General features: G+C 38.9%; 1 protein-coding gene across 1 annotated transcript in view; it reads left to right on the top strand.

The window, feature by feature from the left end:
* The first annotated feature begins 1,235 nt into the window (after positions 1–1,235).
* The window catches only part of gpat2 (glycerol-3-phosphate acyltransferase 2, mitochondrial), a 95,035-nt gene continuing 79,997 nt past the window's right edge, over positions 1,236–16,273 (top strand). Inside the window, exon 1 of the mRNA XM_044026802.1 lies at positions 1,236–1,277. The gene's annotated coding sequence lies outside the window, so the exon portion shown is untranslated. The remainder of the gene's footprint in view (positions 1,278–16,273) is intronic.

Raw genomic sequence — 16,273 nt, 5'->3', positions numbered from 1 at the left:
GAGCGGCACTGAAAAAAAATCCAGGTGAAAAAGTAATTTGGAAATGCAGATTGATTTTCACTTGCTTTACTTGAATTTAACATTTGCTGCCTTAATTAATTCATAATATCAAATATTTTAATACTTTTTGAAAAGATTGAAATTATTTTTAACAACTCTTGATGTGTGGTCTGAGGGAAAATGAGCAACCTGTGAAATTGAAAGCATGACTAAGGACTCATGAAATGCTTTTAAGCTCAAAACAGGATCAGAGGTACTATGTCATTTCACCCTCTGATGGAGGGTAGAAAGGGGAAACCTGTACTTGTGTTGTGCTAGTACGTGAGATAATCCACATTTCAAGTGCCTGCATACGCACAGTGTTGTGTGGCAACACTCTGCAGTAAAATGGCTGGACTTTATCAAAGAACAAATTAATGTCCATCCGTCCTGTTTTGCTGAAAGACTGTTATGTAGTGTATAAATGGCTGTGCATCTCTGTACGTCATAGTAAATAAAAAGAAAATTATTTGTTCACTAAAATCAAATAAGCTCTGAGTCAGAGGTTTTCACTCCCTCCCCTCACATCTTCTCTTTCTCCTGTCTCTCATTTGTGTTCTCACTGCATTGATGTCTTCCCTATTACCTCTGATTTGGCTTGTCTGGTTGTGAATACCTAATCATGCTGAAGATGCCATACTATCGTTCCCTGAAGGCTTTATTCTTACCCCTCTCCTTTGCTCTCATCTCATGGTTAGAGTGACACTTTCTCCTTGCTCAGAGGGAGGGCATGTCACAGCAGGCTTATAAAACATGCCATGCATGTTATTACAATCGTAGGACCCCAATCTCGATCATGTTTTGTCGAAGATGCAATGTGATGTTTTTTCCTTCATGGCCATAAGGCCATATGGCCCATATATGTATATATATATATATATATATATTTATATATATATATATATATATATACATACATACATGTGTGTATATATGTATATATATATATATATATATATATATATATATATATATATATATATATATATGTATATATATATATGTGTGTGTGTGTATATATATATATATACATACATGTATATGTAAGTACACAAACATCCTTATTTTTTATTATCGATACTTTTTATATTCTTTGTTGTTAGTACTTTAATATTGTTGTTTACGATAATACTAAACTTCACACCTCTCAGCTGTATTTTTTGTTTTGCTTTTAGGATGACATTGAATATCTAAAAACCAGTTGTCTTCATCAATTCCTGCTGCTGCTTCAGACCAAGGTAGGACAAACATCTGTATTCTTGATGCGGGCAGTGCACAACATGCAAGCTGTGTCACAATCCAGGGGCTGCCTCCTGCAGGAGGTTTCATTTGAAGGCAGAAATGCCTGCCACAATGCGTCCTTCACTCCCAGATCCTTCAAGGCCAAGTCTATCCCAGGAGAAGGATTTTTTTAAAAGGAGATATTAGTGGCCAACAATAAAAACATACAAAGCACACCTAATGCTTAAATCCAATTAAATAGCTAATGGTGCACATACAATCTAATGGCCTTAACACCGTTTTTTGTTAGAATATTTAAGTGGTACTGTGCTTTTTGACCACCTATGCTGCCAATGAGGGCAAATCTGCAGTCTGTGAAGAGAGTGGTCCCTGAATTTAGACGTAGATGTAGAATAAGACCACTGTGTCTTTGAATCCATTTTCATGTGTTATGTGCACATGAATGTGTGTGAGATCATTGTTTTTGCTCATCATCAGTTGGGCTGGGTAAAAAAATCGATTTAAGATCCATTTCATTTCAATTTTGCAATATCGATTCATAGGGCATAAGATTGATTTTTTTTCCCACGAACCCCAGTATTCTCATGCGTGATGAAGCAGCGGCATGTTTACATCCTGGTCGTCTGGTCTGGAAACATTTCGGATTTAAAACAACACAGGACAAAGAGCTGGATAAAACCAAAGTGGTTTGCAAGATCTGCCAAGCGGAGGTCAGTTATTGTAGAAATACTACAAACCTCAGAAACCACTTGACAAGGTATCAGTACGCTAACATTAGCTTCTGACTACAAGCTGTCCGGGGCAAAACAAAAGAAACTGAGGGAATCACTAACATTACCAGCCAATTCTCTGCGGGCCATAAAGATAACAGAGGCCATCGCAACTTTTGTTTGCAAAGATTTACGCCCGTACTTGGTAGTGGAAAACGAAGGCTTCAAGCTGCTCGTTCGGGTGCTACGTTATGGTGCAACGTGAGCATCTGACGAAAGCTGTTCTCTCCATGATGTGTATATATGTGTGAAAGACGACATCCTAACGAAAATGCAAGAGGGTCGCCATAACCTGTGACACATGGACATCACTGTCAAAGCAGTCTTACACCTACAAGTCTGCATCCTGCCGGACGCTTGAATTGATGAATTCGGAGTTAGTCAGCAACAGCGACTTTATTGCAGAAACTTCACGGTTACTGTCGGCCGCAACCACGCCAAAATAATACAGTCATAAAACTTAGCTCTGCTCCGAACTTCTGCTCTCATCACAGTCACAGCGACACACACACACACCCCGGCATCTGCACCTCATACTAGCCCCCGCCCCCCCATCTCTCTCATCCAACCAAATACCTTTCTTAACCCCACACACATTCACTGCATCACACAGTCAACACTCTGATCATAACAGAACAGGTACAGTTTATAAACAGACATTACTGCAGGTCGCTACAGTACATTTGTATTTTGTAACATAGTTGAGCCATTTTCATTATTTAAGAGCAAATAGAATCGAATCCTATCGTAATTTATCGATTCAGAACCTTATGAATCGAAATCGAATCGATATAGGTCCCCGATACCCAGCCCTGGTCTGTTGAATAATAATCTGTTGAATATATACTTATTCCAAATATTACAAGGGACCATAACAGTACACGGTCATTACAATCATACAAGTGTTTTTCTGTATCTTCAGAAAACAATTTCATCTGCATTCTCAATCTACCCTGATTTCTTTATATACAGTCACATTCAGAATGATGGTTTGATCATAGTTATCTTATCTGTAAGGTGAATGTTATGCTACTTAATAACACGAATCATTAATGGATTACACTGATAATAAAACTGATCTGCTCTCTGGTTAACTTTATAGTACATTTAGTATGCCTCCCTCTTTCTTCTACCCACTCGTAGTCTAAATGGAACTGCACTACAAACCTTGGACAAAGATTACAAGTACTGCCCTAGTTTTCAGTTTTTCTTTTTTTTTCAAACCAACTGGGATACAGCCTATTTGATTTGCATGTGATACTTTGAAGTGCTGTGCCTTGTGAGTGTCTTGTGTCAGGGGAACTGAAACAGTGATTCACGGTATCTGGTGGGCAATGATTGCATCCATCTCCCGCAGTATGAGTGCTCTTAAGGGAATTGTGTGGTTAGTCCGTGCATGGGTTTGTTTTCCAGTCCTATAGCTGCAAGTGTTCTGAGAACTTAAGTTGTACTAATAATCTCTTCAATATTAACATCTATCATGTTAATTCTTTGGTCAAAATTATGTCTTTGTCCAACTTTCAAGTGTTACTGGTGCTGGGGGAACAAACGGTATCTACTTAATCAATAGTTTGCTTACATTTACAGCAACGCCCTGAAAGAAATTGTATTCAGCAGCACTTGGACTCAAGTTAAAGGTGTCCAAATTTATGTTATTACTATCATGATGACAAGTTGTGTTTTGAGCCTCAGACAGCTGTACTTTTGCGTTTCATAATAAGCTGACAGAACAGTTAAATATAGAAGACAGAAAAAGTGTTTACTAGTAATAGCCCAGTCATCTCGTTTGGCCCACAATCCCAATCCGATCTTTTCCCTTCATTGTTTGCCAATACCGAGTCCTGTTCATCTGGTTTCATTTTCCTAGATAACAGAGCAGCACAATATATACTGTTTTTGAAAAATGGTCTCTGACTGTAAAACAAATAATATTCCTGACAGAAGTTTAGAGAGAAAGCAAAACAGACTGTGAGTCTACAGGTACTGCTGGTAGAGAAAAACAACATCATTAAACTGTGACCACATAGGTGAAAATGTCACGTCTCTGCTAGGTTAATTTTCTAATATTTGTCATGTTAAAATTACATGCATTAAATCGTGGAAAAAGAAGACAAGATACTGGAAATCCACTGCACCAGGTCATTTCAGATTTGAGTTTCAAATGTATTATTTTTATCATTTCTAGGGTAAAATAATACAATTTTTGTCCATCAATATTAGTAGGGATGTCCCGATCTGATATTGATATTGAATATCAGTCCGATATCAGCCAAAAAACGAGTATCGGATTATATCGGACTGCCTCTAAAATCTCTGATAATAAGCGCTCCGATACAAGCAGTCCATTCCGCTCCAGCACTTCTATCCAGCAGCACCTGTTGTGATCACGTAGGCTCTGTGTGTTGGATGCATATAGAGCCCACATGATCACAACAACAGCATGTGTGTGCTACTGCTATTTCAGAGGTTAAATATTTTTCTTTAACCTCTGAAATCAGAGGCTACGAAGCTGCACAGCAAGCTCGAGCTAGCCGTTAGCACCACGCTAGCTCAGCCTGGCGAGTCAGGCAAGCTGCTAAAACAAAATTATTTCAAAAACCAGTGCCACCTGCTGACTTTCAACAGCCTCCATATAATTATACCCCAAAAACCAGCCATGCCAAGAGCTTTCTGTGTTTTAAATGTGTCCTGAAGCTCCACACGTGGAGCTAAGTACATCTGCAGTGCCAGTCTCCGGGCTCTGAGATTACCTGCAGGATGAGTCACTCACCCTGTGTGGGTTGGGCTAATCCAAAATAGTGAAAACAAGGGGGGTGTTCTCTGAAGACACGCTGTTACCTGTAAAACACGGGTGCTCTTAAAACATCCCATTAGCACTTGGTACTTTCCTGCTGATGAAATTAACCATAGACTGTATGAAATTAACACAGAAAAAATGTTATATTCTTTTGTTGTAAATGGGTCAGTTTTTCACAGCTGTTCGTAAGCCTAGTGTTTTTAGCATGTGCAGTAAGTGTGCACCACTGAATGCGACATCACCCAGAGGACTCTCACTTTCTTTGAGCTTGTTCAGATGTAACTGTCGAACCAAGGTACTCATTCACCAATTTAGTCCTTGTTATCTCTCGCCAAAATGTGCACTGACCTCTCCTTTAACAAGAAACACAACATTCTATCTTTGCACCAACTGCAGCTAAACAAGCGCTTTTTCAGTCTTTGATGGCTTATTTGTCCAAAATCATCTGCTTGGGTTTGCCAGTGCCACAATCACACACAGAACAACATACAATAACAGGCCTGTTCAGTTCCACCATCAGAAAATAAACAGACCCTGGCAAGTGGAGGTTTGTGGGTGGTGCTGATATTAGCAGTGGCTTCATCACCTGTAGAAGATGTTTCTCTCCTTACAGAGGTTGTTAATGACATGAAAGAACTTCTAGTTTCCATGTTAGACTCAAAACTAGCTTACAACCACAGTGGACCGAAAGTGCTGTACAGAATAATAAATGAAAGACGGCTCTATTAAAACCTCTAAGAAACTGGTGTTATTTGGTCAAAATAGTAGTCTGCGAAGGTTCTCAATCATCCAGGTCATTGTTGTCTTCAGTAGTTTGCTGTAGGCAACTGGACAGGCTTGAGTCAGGTTTGAAGACGTTTCACCTCTCATCCAAGAGAGTTAGGTTTGAAGAGGCGTCTTCAGTTGTGACCTGAACTGAAGACGCCTCTTCAAACCTAACTCAAGTAAGTCCATTTTTCTACTGCTAACTACTGAAAATCTGTCAACTAGAGCTTTAGTGAAGCTTGAAGCTAGTGAAGCTGTTGTATCTGTGCCCTTATCTGTATGTACTGGTGATCGATAGTGTTTGGTCAGTTACATGAGTCTCTCAGGGCTCTGACAGTATTCTATTAAATGAATTAATAATTTCTTGAGTGACATGGTCAATAAGGTCTGCCAAAACAACAGTTAGGACATTAGATGATTTATAATATCACACACCCAAGTGTTAACTCAAAGAGCTGATTGTACTGCTGTCAGTGTTTGTCCACCACAGTCAACTGACACTGTACCCCCACCCGCCTTATGTTTTGCTCTTCCTGAGGTGTCATTGACTGCAGAACCACAGGAACAGGCTGGAGGGAGACTTTGTGATTTCTGTTCCTCCCTTTTCACTTTTGCCCTCCTTTTTAATCTCCTCGAGCATATGGTCTCATACAAAGCTGGCATTCTTTCTCGTTGCTACTCATCGTGTCACACTTGTGCTCACCAGGAGACAGTGGGTTGGGCTTGTGGGTGCTGATGTATCTATTAGGATTTATCTTTTTCTTAACATCTCAAAACACCTTGTCAACCATGTGCCATCACCCACCCCTCTCCCTAGCAAAACTTGTAAACAACTATTCATCTAAAATTGTGCTTGTGATAGGAGATATCCTTTGTCTAGTAGGGATAGTGATAGGAGAAGAAAAACACCCTTCCCCTCTGTTACTTGTTCAGTTTGTATGAAGCGCAATTGACTAAAATAATTGTATATGAAACCAGACTTCAGTACTGGTGTATAGAGTGCCACTAAGTTATTAGGATTTGCAACACAGGAATACAAATATTATGATGATAATTTAGAGTGATGCAATTACAAAGCTTATCCACCAGAGAGTAGTCACAGTGAGTAGTTGCTTTTATTTGACAATAGCCAGGACAGGTAAGAAAAAGAGATCTGACATGCAACAAAGCACCTGTGGCTTTGCATATACTATAACTAACTATTGGCCACTGTTGTTTGGTTTAATAAAGTTTTTTCCTTTGGACCTAAATATAGGACTTGAAAAGTAGTGGTGGAAGTAAATCCTTGTTGTAGGAGTGGGGCAGACAGAGGCAGGAGAGAATAAATGCATTCAAATCTTATGGCGTATTTCCACCGGTTCTACTCGCCTCGCCTCAGCATGGTACGACACGGCACGATTAGGTTGCTTCTCCACTACAAAAAAGTATCTACTTAATGTGGGCAGAGTCATCACTGCACGGCTGAGTGAAACTGCGGTGACTTTGTTTTATACGCGACACACACATACACGAGTGACTAGTGACTTTACCCCAGACTCCTGCAGTTGTTGGAGATTAACCCACATTTTTAGTATTGTTAAATAGTTTTAACTGATCTACAGTTCGGCATTGTTCGGCTTGATTTCTGTCCGCACGTCTCCGGAGCACAGCCTCCTACTCCACAGACTGCAGCGGTCTGTGATGCCGCTCGCGATCGCCTGCGCTCTCCCTAAATACACCAGACTCCTCTGTGAAATATAGGGACGTCTCTTCCTGTGACAGCACTCTGGCCAATTATCGCATAGTACTCAGCATGCTTTTGGAACCTCGCCTGAGCAGGTACTAAAAATAGTACCTGGTACCATGTACTATGCTAGTGCAAACGCTACTTATACCGTGCTGTGGTGTGGCGAGGCGAGGCGAGTAGAGCCGGTGGAAATATGCTATTAAATTCACTGTGGTGAATTAAGCGAACCAAGCAGACCAGGAAGCCAAAGGGCTACAATCTAAGGCAGAGCAAACAAGGGTCAGTCTTCAGCTAAAAATAAGACACTATTATGGGGATCAATAGTTGTTGCTGGGTGCGTTCGATCTGTCAATACCCACTGGATGCGTTCACAGCTCTGTTGGCTGTGTGGCACGGCAGGAGAGCTGGAGCCGCGAGACAGGGATTTGTCGTTGATATAGTTAAGTGAAATATTACATGGTGTCAACAAGGGGGCTTTTATTCTGAAAATTAACTGGATTCTTTGATGTTGTATTGTTGTTGACTTCTGGTCCCGCTTGTGCTATATTCTGTTGCATTGAGGGTTGTGGTCCGTCATCTGGCAATATAGAACTCTTGCAATGATGTGGCTGGTACACGAAAACGTAGTCATTGACTAAAGTGGATGAGAATTTTTCTGATGCCACAATGGAGACTCGACGCATATGCATTCAGTGGAATCACTGGGTTAGTGAAAGGGTTTGAATGGCAAAAACTGCAGTGTAAAGCAGCTTTCAGTGGTCATCAAGACTAGAAAATCACTAAATACACTGGATACACTGTACATTATGACTGATAATAGAGTAAAGAAATGGGGCTATTATTTTGCTGGCCTTTTGTTGTATTAGAACTAATCTGTTAAGGTTCATTTTGGTGATTAATTTAAAAAATAAAACTTGTAAAAAAAATGTACACAGTTAACGTTATTTTTTTACTTCCGGGGGCGACAATCTTCAGCACAAAGATGGATAAGGGCGGATAGTTTAATTTTAAAAAGTTACCCGACGGCTTGTTGGTCAAAACTGAAGTGTGTGTGTGCATGCGCTGTTTCTCGCCAATTAACGCTGGGTGTGTATCTGCGTCATTACCTCTTCTATGAAGCACCTAAAAGTCCATGACAATCAGTTCAGCCACTGCTGAGAGTGCAGTGTTTTATTGTTTTCCTGAGCTCTACAAAGCGGCAAGGAACGTCCGTTGACTAATTACGTCACTGGCGAATCTCACTACTCCTGTAAACAGCAGCGCCTCCTAGCCCGGGCACTAGAGTCCGGGCACATCTGGTGACGTACTTTGAACCGTTGAAGAAAAAGAACTACTCCTGTTGTAGCTGCTGAGCGTATCGGTTGAGAACATGTCGAAAAAAGGTTCAGCGAGTGTTTGCTCTGTTCTGGGTTGTGATAAACAATACCAGACGCTCCACAAGCTCCCCGCCAATGAGCAAAGAAAAGCTCTGTGGATATCTTTCATATTTGATGGGAATCCCTGCTACATTTCCCAAATACCTCCATGTATGCGTCAACCACTTCGAGCAATATAAAGCAGGACACAGCACCAAACTTCACCTAAAGATAGGAGCAGTGCCAACAATAAGTATATTACAATATTTACAAACCATAAAACTGTCTTTGCTTGTGCTGTTGTTTAGCATTAGCGATAGTTGGCTACAGACTAAGCTACACATGTTTCGTGTTTTATTTGCATGTATGTGTGTTTATCATCTCGGTAACCAGGCTCATTTGCAGCGACTAGGAGGTTTTTGACCACAAAAACAACTTCATGTTTGTAAGTACACCTCCATATCTCACATATAAGTGAGATAGGTCCATGCTATGGCCTCTTTAAACATCAGAATTATTTTTTTTAATTAAATATCTGTTATAAGCTTCAGGTTTATGTTCGCAATTAATCACGAAATTGTGCGATAATTAGTTAATTTTTTTTTTGATTGACAGCCCTAATTAGAACCACTGAATCACAGGAGGAGGAAACGGGACCAGACATTGAAACAAGACAAAAAGAACAGGGGAGGGGGAAGCAGTAGGAATCATATTACCAACAATGAAAGATATACTGATGTTGTCTCTTCTGGGTCCAATGTTGAATGTGAGGGTAGTTGACTTGACCCTGGCACAGGTTCCTGCAGTTTTTATTTTTAAACTTTCTAGGGGATATAATAGTGTTTAGGCATCATTTTAAGGGAGAAGACTTTAAATATTTGTTGTTTTCTGTCATACAAATTGTGATTTAATTTGCTGTTGTTATCTTAATGATTTGAAATCATTGTGATTAATTTTTTGACCATATCACCCAGACCCTTAAAAAATGCTGTTCTCATTTTATCCACAGTGCATCCTCAGTTTTAGTGGACTTGGTTACATAAGCAGACTATTCTTTTCAGCGCAGTCGGGTATGCTTACACATTAATACAAGTGAATGTCGACCCATGGCACTTGGCTATAATGCACTGGCTCACAGGGATTTTAAGAGGAAGCAAATCATTAGTGCGTCAGGGATTGCTGACGTAAATTCACTTCTGCACTGGTGGCCTCGGTGTACATAGGGACATTGTGGGGCTTTGTTTGTGCATTTTTTGTACCACTTCACATTGTAGTGCCTGCAGTACTATCACGTCTGCATGATGTGGAGAGGCTTGTAGAGTGTTTATTTGTTTCAGTATCCCTGCAGGACTCAGTGCATGAGTTGCTTTATACCTCTTTCAAATAAGCGCTATGTTTTTTAATGTCTCTCACTCAATACCTCACAGTTTGCATTTAAAATGCAATTCAATTTGTTGTCTTTTTTTCTTTTGCGGTGTATATATGTGTTTTTTTTCTTACAGCATATATTTGTCAAACCATTCATACTACTTCAAATACTGGGATGCATTTAATATAAACTGCACTCTCGAGGCACTGTATAAGTAATACAATATTACACAGATATAAAATGAAAAAGGGGTGTGATTCTTACTCATGTGTTCAGCTGTTGTGGCTGCACACCATGTGCAGCACAGGGGGATGAATAAAAATGTACAACACACCGTGTTCCTTAAGACCCATGAGCTCTGAAACGTAAAATATCAAAATTCTGCTCAATCCTGAGCAGATTTAATTAATTCATAAAGTTGAGAATTAGGAATGTCTCAATCCTGATTTGAAAAATCAGATTAGATTCCAGACCTAGCAAAGCAGCTTCAAAACATTACCAGCAATGACTATTAGCAAAGAGTAAATAGTAAAAAGATCCGATTGGAACCAGGAGCCAAAAAAGGTGACGTCCCGATTAAGAATCATGCCGACTACAATGCAGAGACAAATCTGACATCTCAGCTTCAGTGGCTGATAAGTACTAAAGTTTTATTTTCTTGAATGCACCTTGAAGCTACTCTAAGCTCAACGCTAGAGATCCTGCAGAAATGATAACATTTAGCAGGGTCTCTGAATGTGTCTTGCTCCCGTTAGTTCAACACAGTGAACCCTGCATTACTCTCACTTGCTCCCATGTGCTGTAGTTTAGATTATTTATAAATTCTATGAATAATACCATCAAATATTCAAATTTGTGTTCACCCGTAACAGGAATCACACTCATGGTAGGATCATAGCGTGGTCTAAACCAATAAGAGACAGCGCTAGGGCGGGTCTTTGTCTCTGATTGGCTGTGGTACTGTTCACTGCTCTAAGTTGTGTGTGTTTAAAAATTGGAAGTGAAGCACCTTTATTTTATTTTTTTACCTTTATTTGGAAATGTATTTTTTTTCTTAACGTTTTAGTCTTAAATGTAATATTTCAGCTCAGTGAAGCACTTTAAACACTGTATTTTTCTCTTTATATATAATTGTGCTTCAAATAAAGACAAGCATTTCTATACACCTTATTCTTGTTTGAGAAATCATTCACATTATATGAAAGTTACGGAGAGCGATAAAAAGGTGTTAAAGGCGAAGCAATGAAAAATTTTGGTGCACCTAAATTTTGTGCTGGTGCACCTAAAAAAAATAAATAAAGTGAGGCGCACCAGTGCAACCAATGCAAAAAGTCAGTCTGGAGCCCTGGAGGGCTACGACCATTTCCTGTGAGAGCTGATCTGATGTGGGTTTTGTGAGGGTGACTTGCATGACAAGATGTTGTAACTGCAGTATTGCAACAACCATGACAGCTTACTCTCTGTCTCTGTGTCTGAAGATGTTATTTAACTTCTCTTTTTCTGCTACTAATTTGGCCGCTTGGGATCTTGTGTGCATTTGCTAGGGTGTTTATGCAAATTACTGATAAATTGTTTGGCTTTACTTTGGAGAGGCATACTGTGAGAATGGTTTATCAAAAATGTCATTATTTCTATGTAGTCGGGCTTTTCATTTATGTTTCCCAAGCTACAATGTAGCTGAAACTATATAAGGCAATTAGTAAACAATAGACAGTTCATTGTTAACCATACAATACTAATCATTGTACATTAACTGGACATTGACCTTTTGAAGAAGAAACATATTTGAAAAAGCCACTTGTGTACTGCCAACAAACAGGCTGCAGAGAAACTCTCTCTGATGACAGATGTTTGTGGGATACACAGATATTACCTGTCTATCCCGGGGAAATGTGGTGCATTTGCTTTCCGTATGTCAGTGGGGTTTATGTCCAGAGGAGAGTCTGTTGGGACCAATGAGGATTTTTACTTACAGTTTCAGCACTGTTACTGTTCCACAAGCTATAGCATCATGGCTGTACCTGCACTGTCCTCTGCTCACAGTCACAGCGCTATGCCCCAGCAAAGGGGCAGCTCCTAGGCCGCTTCACCTAACTTCACATTTGATCCAAGTCCCTTGAATGATTGCGTTAATGGTTTAGTTGATGTACATCTTGTGCTCTATCAAGTACATGCAGTGTAAGTGCCTAATCATATCTACACTGTATTTTGGGTTTAGTGAAATTACACACAAATGAAAGGCAACAGACATTGTCAGTTAATGAATACATTCGTAATTGGTGATACGTTTCACATCAGTTAAATGATGATTGTACAATCATAAAAATCCCTCATTTTTACTCTGAGGACATCTTAGTGATGGAGTATGGAGGTGATTTATAAAATTATGTAAATTAGTAGATATTGTTATTTACATGGTCATTTGACAAGTATGTGACTAATTAAATAGGTGCTCTCACACTAAACCTCCATATAAGGACAATATTTTTTAACTGTAGTTGTAGTTAAAATAAAATTCTAAGATAAACTTTGTTTGGATTGGCCCTGTGTTTCTAGATAATGGAGCAGTACTCCATTTGTCTCTAGTCACATCTAATTTATCTATGGCTGGATTGTTTCAAAAACATGAGCAAAATTTGCTTTTATGTGAGCACATTATTCAGTTTTTCTTTTGTTTAGATTCTTTCACACACTATCATCCACCAAAACATTATTTTTTTGTAATGACACTGACGTTTTATCCTTTTTAGTACATTTTTGCTGTACCTATGTTATAAATCAGCTGCTTTACAGGGCTCACAACTTGATATTTGTGTTTATGTGCTTCAGTTTATACTTGTCGGAATACTATAACTGCATTGTACTGTGTGTCATGTTTAACCCCAGACTGTTTCTCATCTTTGTTATGTTGTTGTTTTGTTTTTGTAATGTTACTTTTTTTCAGTCATGTATTAGCTTTTCTGTTATCACACTACTAAAGGGTAAAATTTAAAACGTTTTTTTTCAATAATGAACCAGACCTTTTAATAAGTAGGAAAGTGACACGAGTTATTAATCTCTATTTTTTGTGTCAATAACCTCAGTTAAGAAAACTAAAATTAAAATATTTAATGTTATTTCATGTGATTTCAATTCATCTTTGTAATGTGTGTTTTTGCATTGTTAGTTTCTTTTGACACATGATGGCTGCAACCCAGCATAGGGGTAGTTCACTTGACAGAATATCAGTTCTTTGATCCGTGGCTCCTCCAGTCCATGTAATCAAGTGTCCTTGGGCAAGACACTAAACCCAAAATTGTCCCTGACATCTGTGTCGGCAGTAAGCGAATGATGAGTGATAGAACAAAAGGACTGCGTACACTGTAGACGTGCTTTATGAATGTGACCTGTAGCATAAATCACTTGAGGCGTGGAAAAGATACTTTATATTAGGGCTGTAAAGTCCCAGTCGACTGGTCGATTTCTGAGTTGATACATTCTGGCTTGACTCAAATTCTGATTGGTCGACTTTTTGCCATGTTCATTTCATACAGTCTGTGGTTAATTTGATTTCATCAGGAGGAATGTACCAAATGCTAATGGGGTGTTTTCAGAGCACCCCTGTTTCACAGTTACAGTGTGTCTTCAGAGAACACCCACCTTGTTTTCAGTATTTTGGATTAGCCCAGCCCACCAGAAACTGATAGATCAAAGAACGCCCGGTGGTTTTGTTTAATTTCGAGCGTTTCATTTTAGGCTACGGTCAGATCTCCTCTAACATCCATGTCAAACACATTGGCAGTGTGGCAGCATTTTACAAAAATAGGAAAAAAGTCGAGGGCAAAGTTTGCAAGCAACAGTTTGCATATCACAGCTCGACTACAAACATGGCATATCATATAAAAACGGTAAGCTAAGTTGTCTGTATTATGTTGCTCCATCCGTTTTGTCATTTCAATGTTTTAGTCTAATAATCGTTGATTCATTTTATAACTGCAGGCGCACTCGCCTGCAACAACGGCAGCAGTCTATTTGTGACCTATGGTCAGTGTCACTCTGTGCAACATGCACAGAGACAAATAAATATTCCTCAACAGTTCTGATATCACTAGATGACATAGTACATTTTTGGAAATCATGGGCTATGATATTGCACAGATGCACGTGATACAAAACGTAGTCGACAAAGTATTTCTTTGGTTGATTACAGCCCTACTTTATATATCTTGTCATTTACCATTTATGAAGAAAAACATTGTTGTTGTAATTGTAAATTTTTATATTTTATTTTATTTTAGTGTATTTGTGAATCATTGTAAAGCAAAATAGGAGAGATTTAATTACAACATCAAGAAAATACACAGACTAATGCCAGGATCAGGCTACACAAATTCATAGTACTAATCTGACATCTCCTATGACATGCTCCTGGACACTCACCGATTGGATGACAGAGTGCTCTGACAGGGTTTAACATACAGACAGGAACAGTACAAACAGGGATACTGCTGTTAGGTGGAATATTGACACCAAAAAACATTTCCTTGAGCTTTGGCAACAGTACCATTGCCTCTTTGTCGTCTCCTCAAGGGGCTACATCAAAGTTAAAAGTGCTTGGTTGGGCTTATACTTGTAGTGTTGCCAGCCGCCCGAACAAAACACAGCAAGAATCCGTACCACTGTGATTGACAATCTGACATGGTGACTGTTATGAAAGACAAAAATAATATGTAGTCTCATCCCAGCATAAGGGGATTATCACATTATGCTGTGTTTTGTTTTTTGGCATTTTGTTTTGATTTAGTTTGGGTAACCACAGATCTTCTGTACATAATAGATGCATAATCTATTTGGCAGAGACTAATAACTAATAACCACCACTAATATAGATAGATCAGTCTAATATGGAGAAAGTACTAAATTAATTGAATGGCATATTTTCTCTGAAATGAGAACAAACAACCTTTGTATGCTGAAGTCTGTGCAATCTTTTCCATCACTCTCAGTTTGGTCACATGCTTTATTACTCTACAGTAATTGGTTGTTGCAACATCTGCAATTCAAAAATGAACTGTGGTTTTCCAGATCAAATGAATTAAGAAGCTCAGAATCTCAGATAACAGGATCTTGGACTCATTTTTTTTTTTTCATTGAAGGAAACCAGCAAAGGCATTTTGGGCACATATTAAACAAATGGTACATATAGAAGCAATCCTAGAACAAGATAGATCACATATCATTTTGGCATGGGGACACCTCGGATCTCCAAGGAATAGCTGAAATAGGAGTCTGTCTAGAGCTGCCACTGTGACATAGATTTATAAAAGTAGACAGGATAAATGAAAAACTGCAATAGATGGATACAACCCTTTTGTTCCTAAGCCAGTATTAGTACTTTACTTTACTGGACTTTTTGCTGATATCTGACATGCTGGTATATTAGTAGTACACTCGGGCCGATGTGGTTACAATACGGATACCGATTTACAAAATACATAATAATAATAAAAAAGGATTGTGGTGGGCACCAGCATAGGAGCCAAGAAGGTAGTGGCCTATTTAGCCTACTGTTGATGGCCAACAGCTTAACATAATAGAATGTTAGACACATTTGGTCAGGTTGTTCCTTAAATTTCGTTGTGCGATTTTGATTGTATAATTACAATAAAGAGGATTTCCTTCTCTTCCTAGTTATGAATTATCTGCAGATACCGATATCGTGGTGATAATATTGTGCATCCCTTTTATGCATCAACACAGACATCAGCCTATCAATGGCTTATTTATGTTAGGGCCAAAGCTACTAAACATGCAGGTTAGGGCCGCAGACACAGGAGCTGTTTTTTTCTACTGCTGTCTCATTTTGTCACCTCTGTAAATCCAAAGGATTTAGAAACAACACATTTGATCTTACTGATGGAGGCAATGGTGATATAAAAATAATAATTTCCATATGGATGTCAGTGCAGAAGATAGGCAGTTTACTAATTGACAAATTTCATTTTCCAGTAAGACAAAGCACTCTAACAGAAAAGGGACCCAACATTTTTCAGATATCAATTTTATTAGGTAAGCTTTTTTTGTTAAATGGCTAGCATCTGTCTCTTTGTGTCCCTGCAGGAAACATTTTTTCCTCCATTTTTTAAGATGGTTCCAGGCACCAGTGATATAGTCAACACTATGTATAAATAACTCATACAACCACACTTGAAAACCGGAACTGTCCCTTCA

Source organism: Solea senegalensis, linkage group LG5, assembly GCF_019176455.1.
Source record: "Solea senegalensis isolate Sse05_10M linkage group LG5, IFAPA_SoseM_1, whole genome shotgun sequence".
Classification (NCBI taxonomy): Eukaryota; Metazoa; Chordata; class Actinopteri; order Pleuronectiformes; family Soleidae; genus Solea; species Solea senegalensis.
Note: the sequence above shows the minus strand (reverse complement) of the source record. Positions and strands in the feature narration are given on the sequence as shown.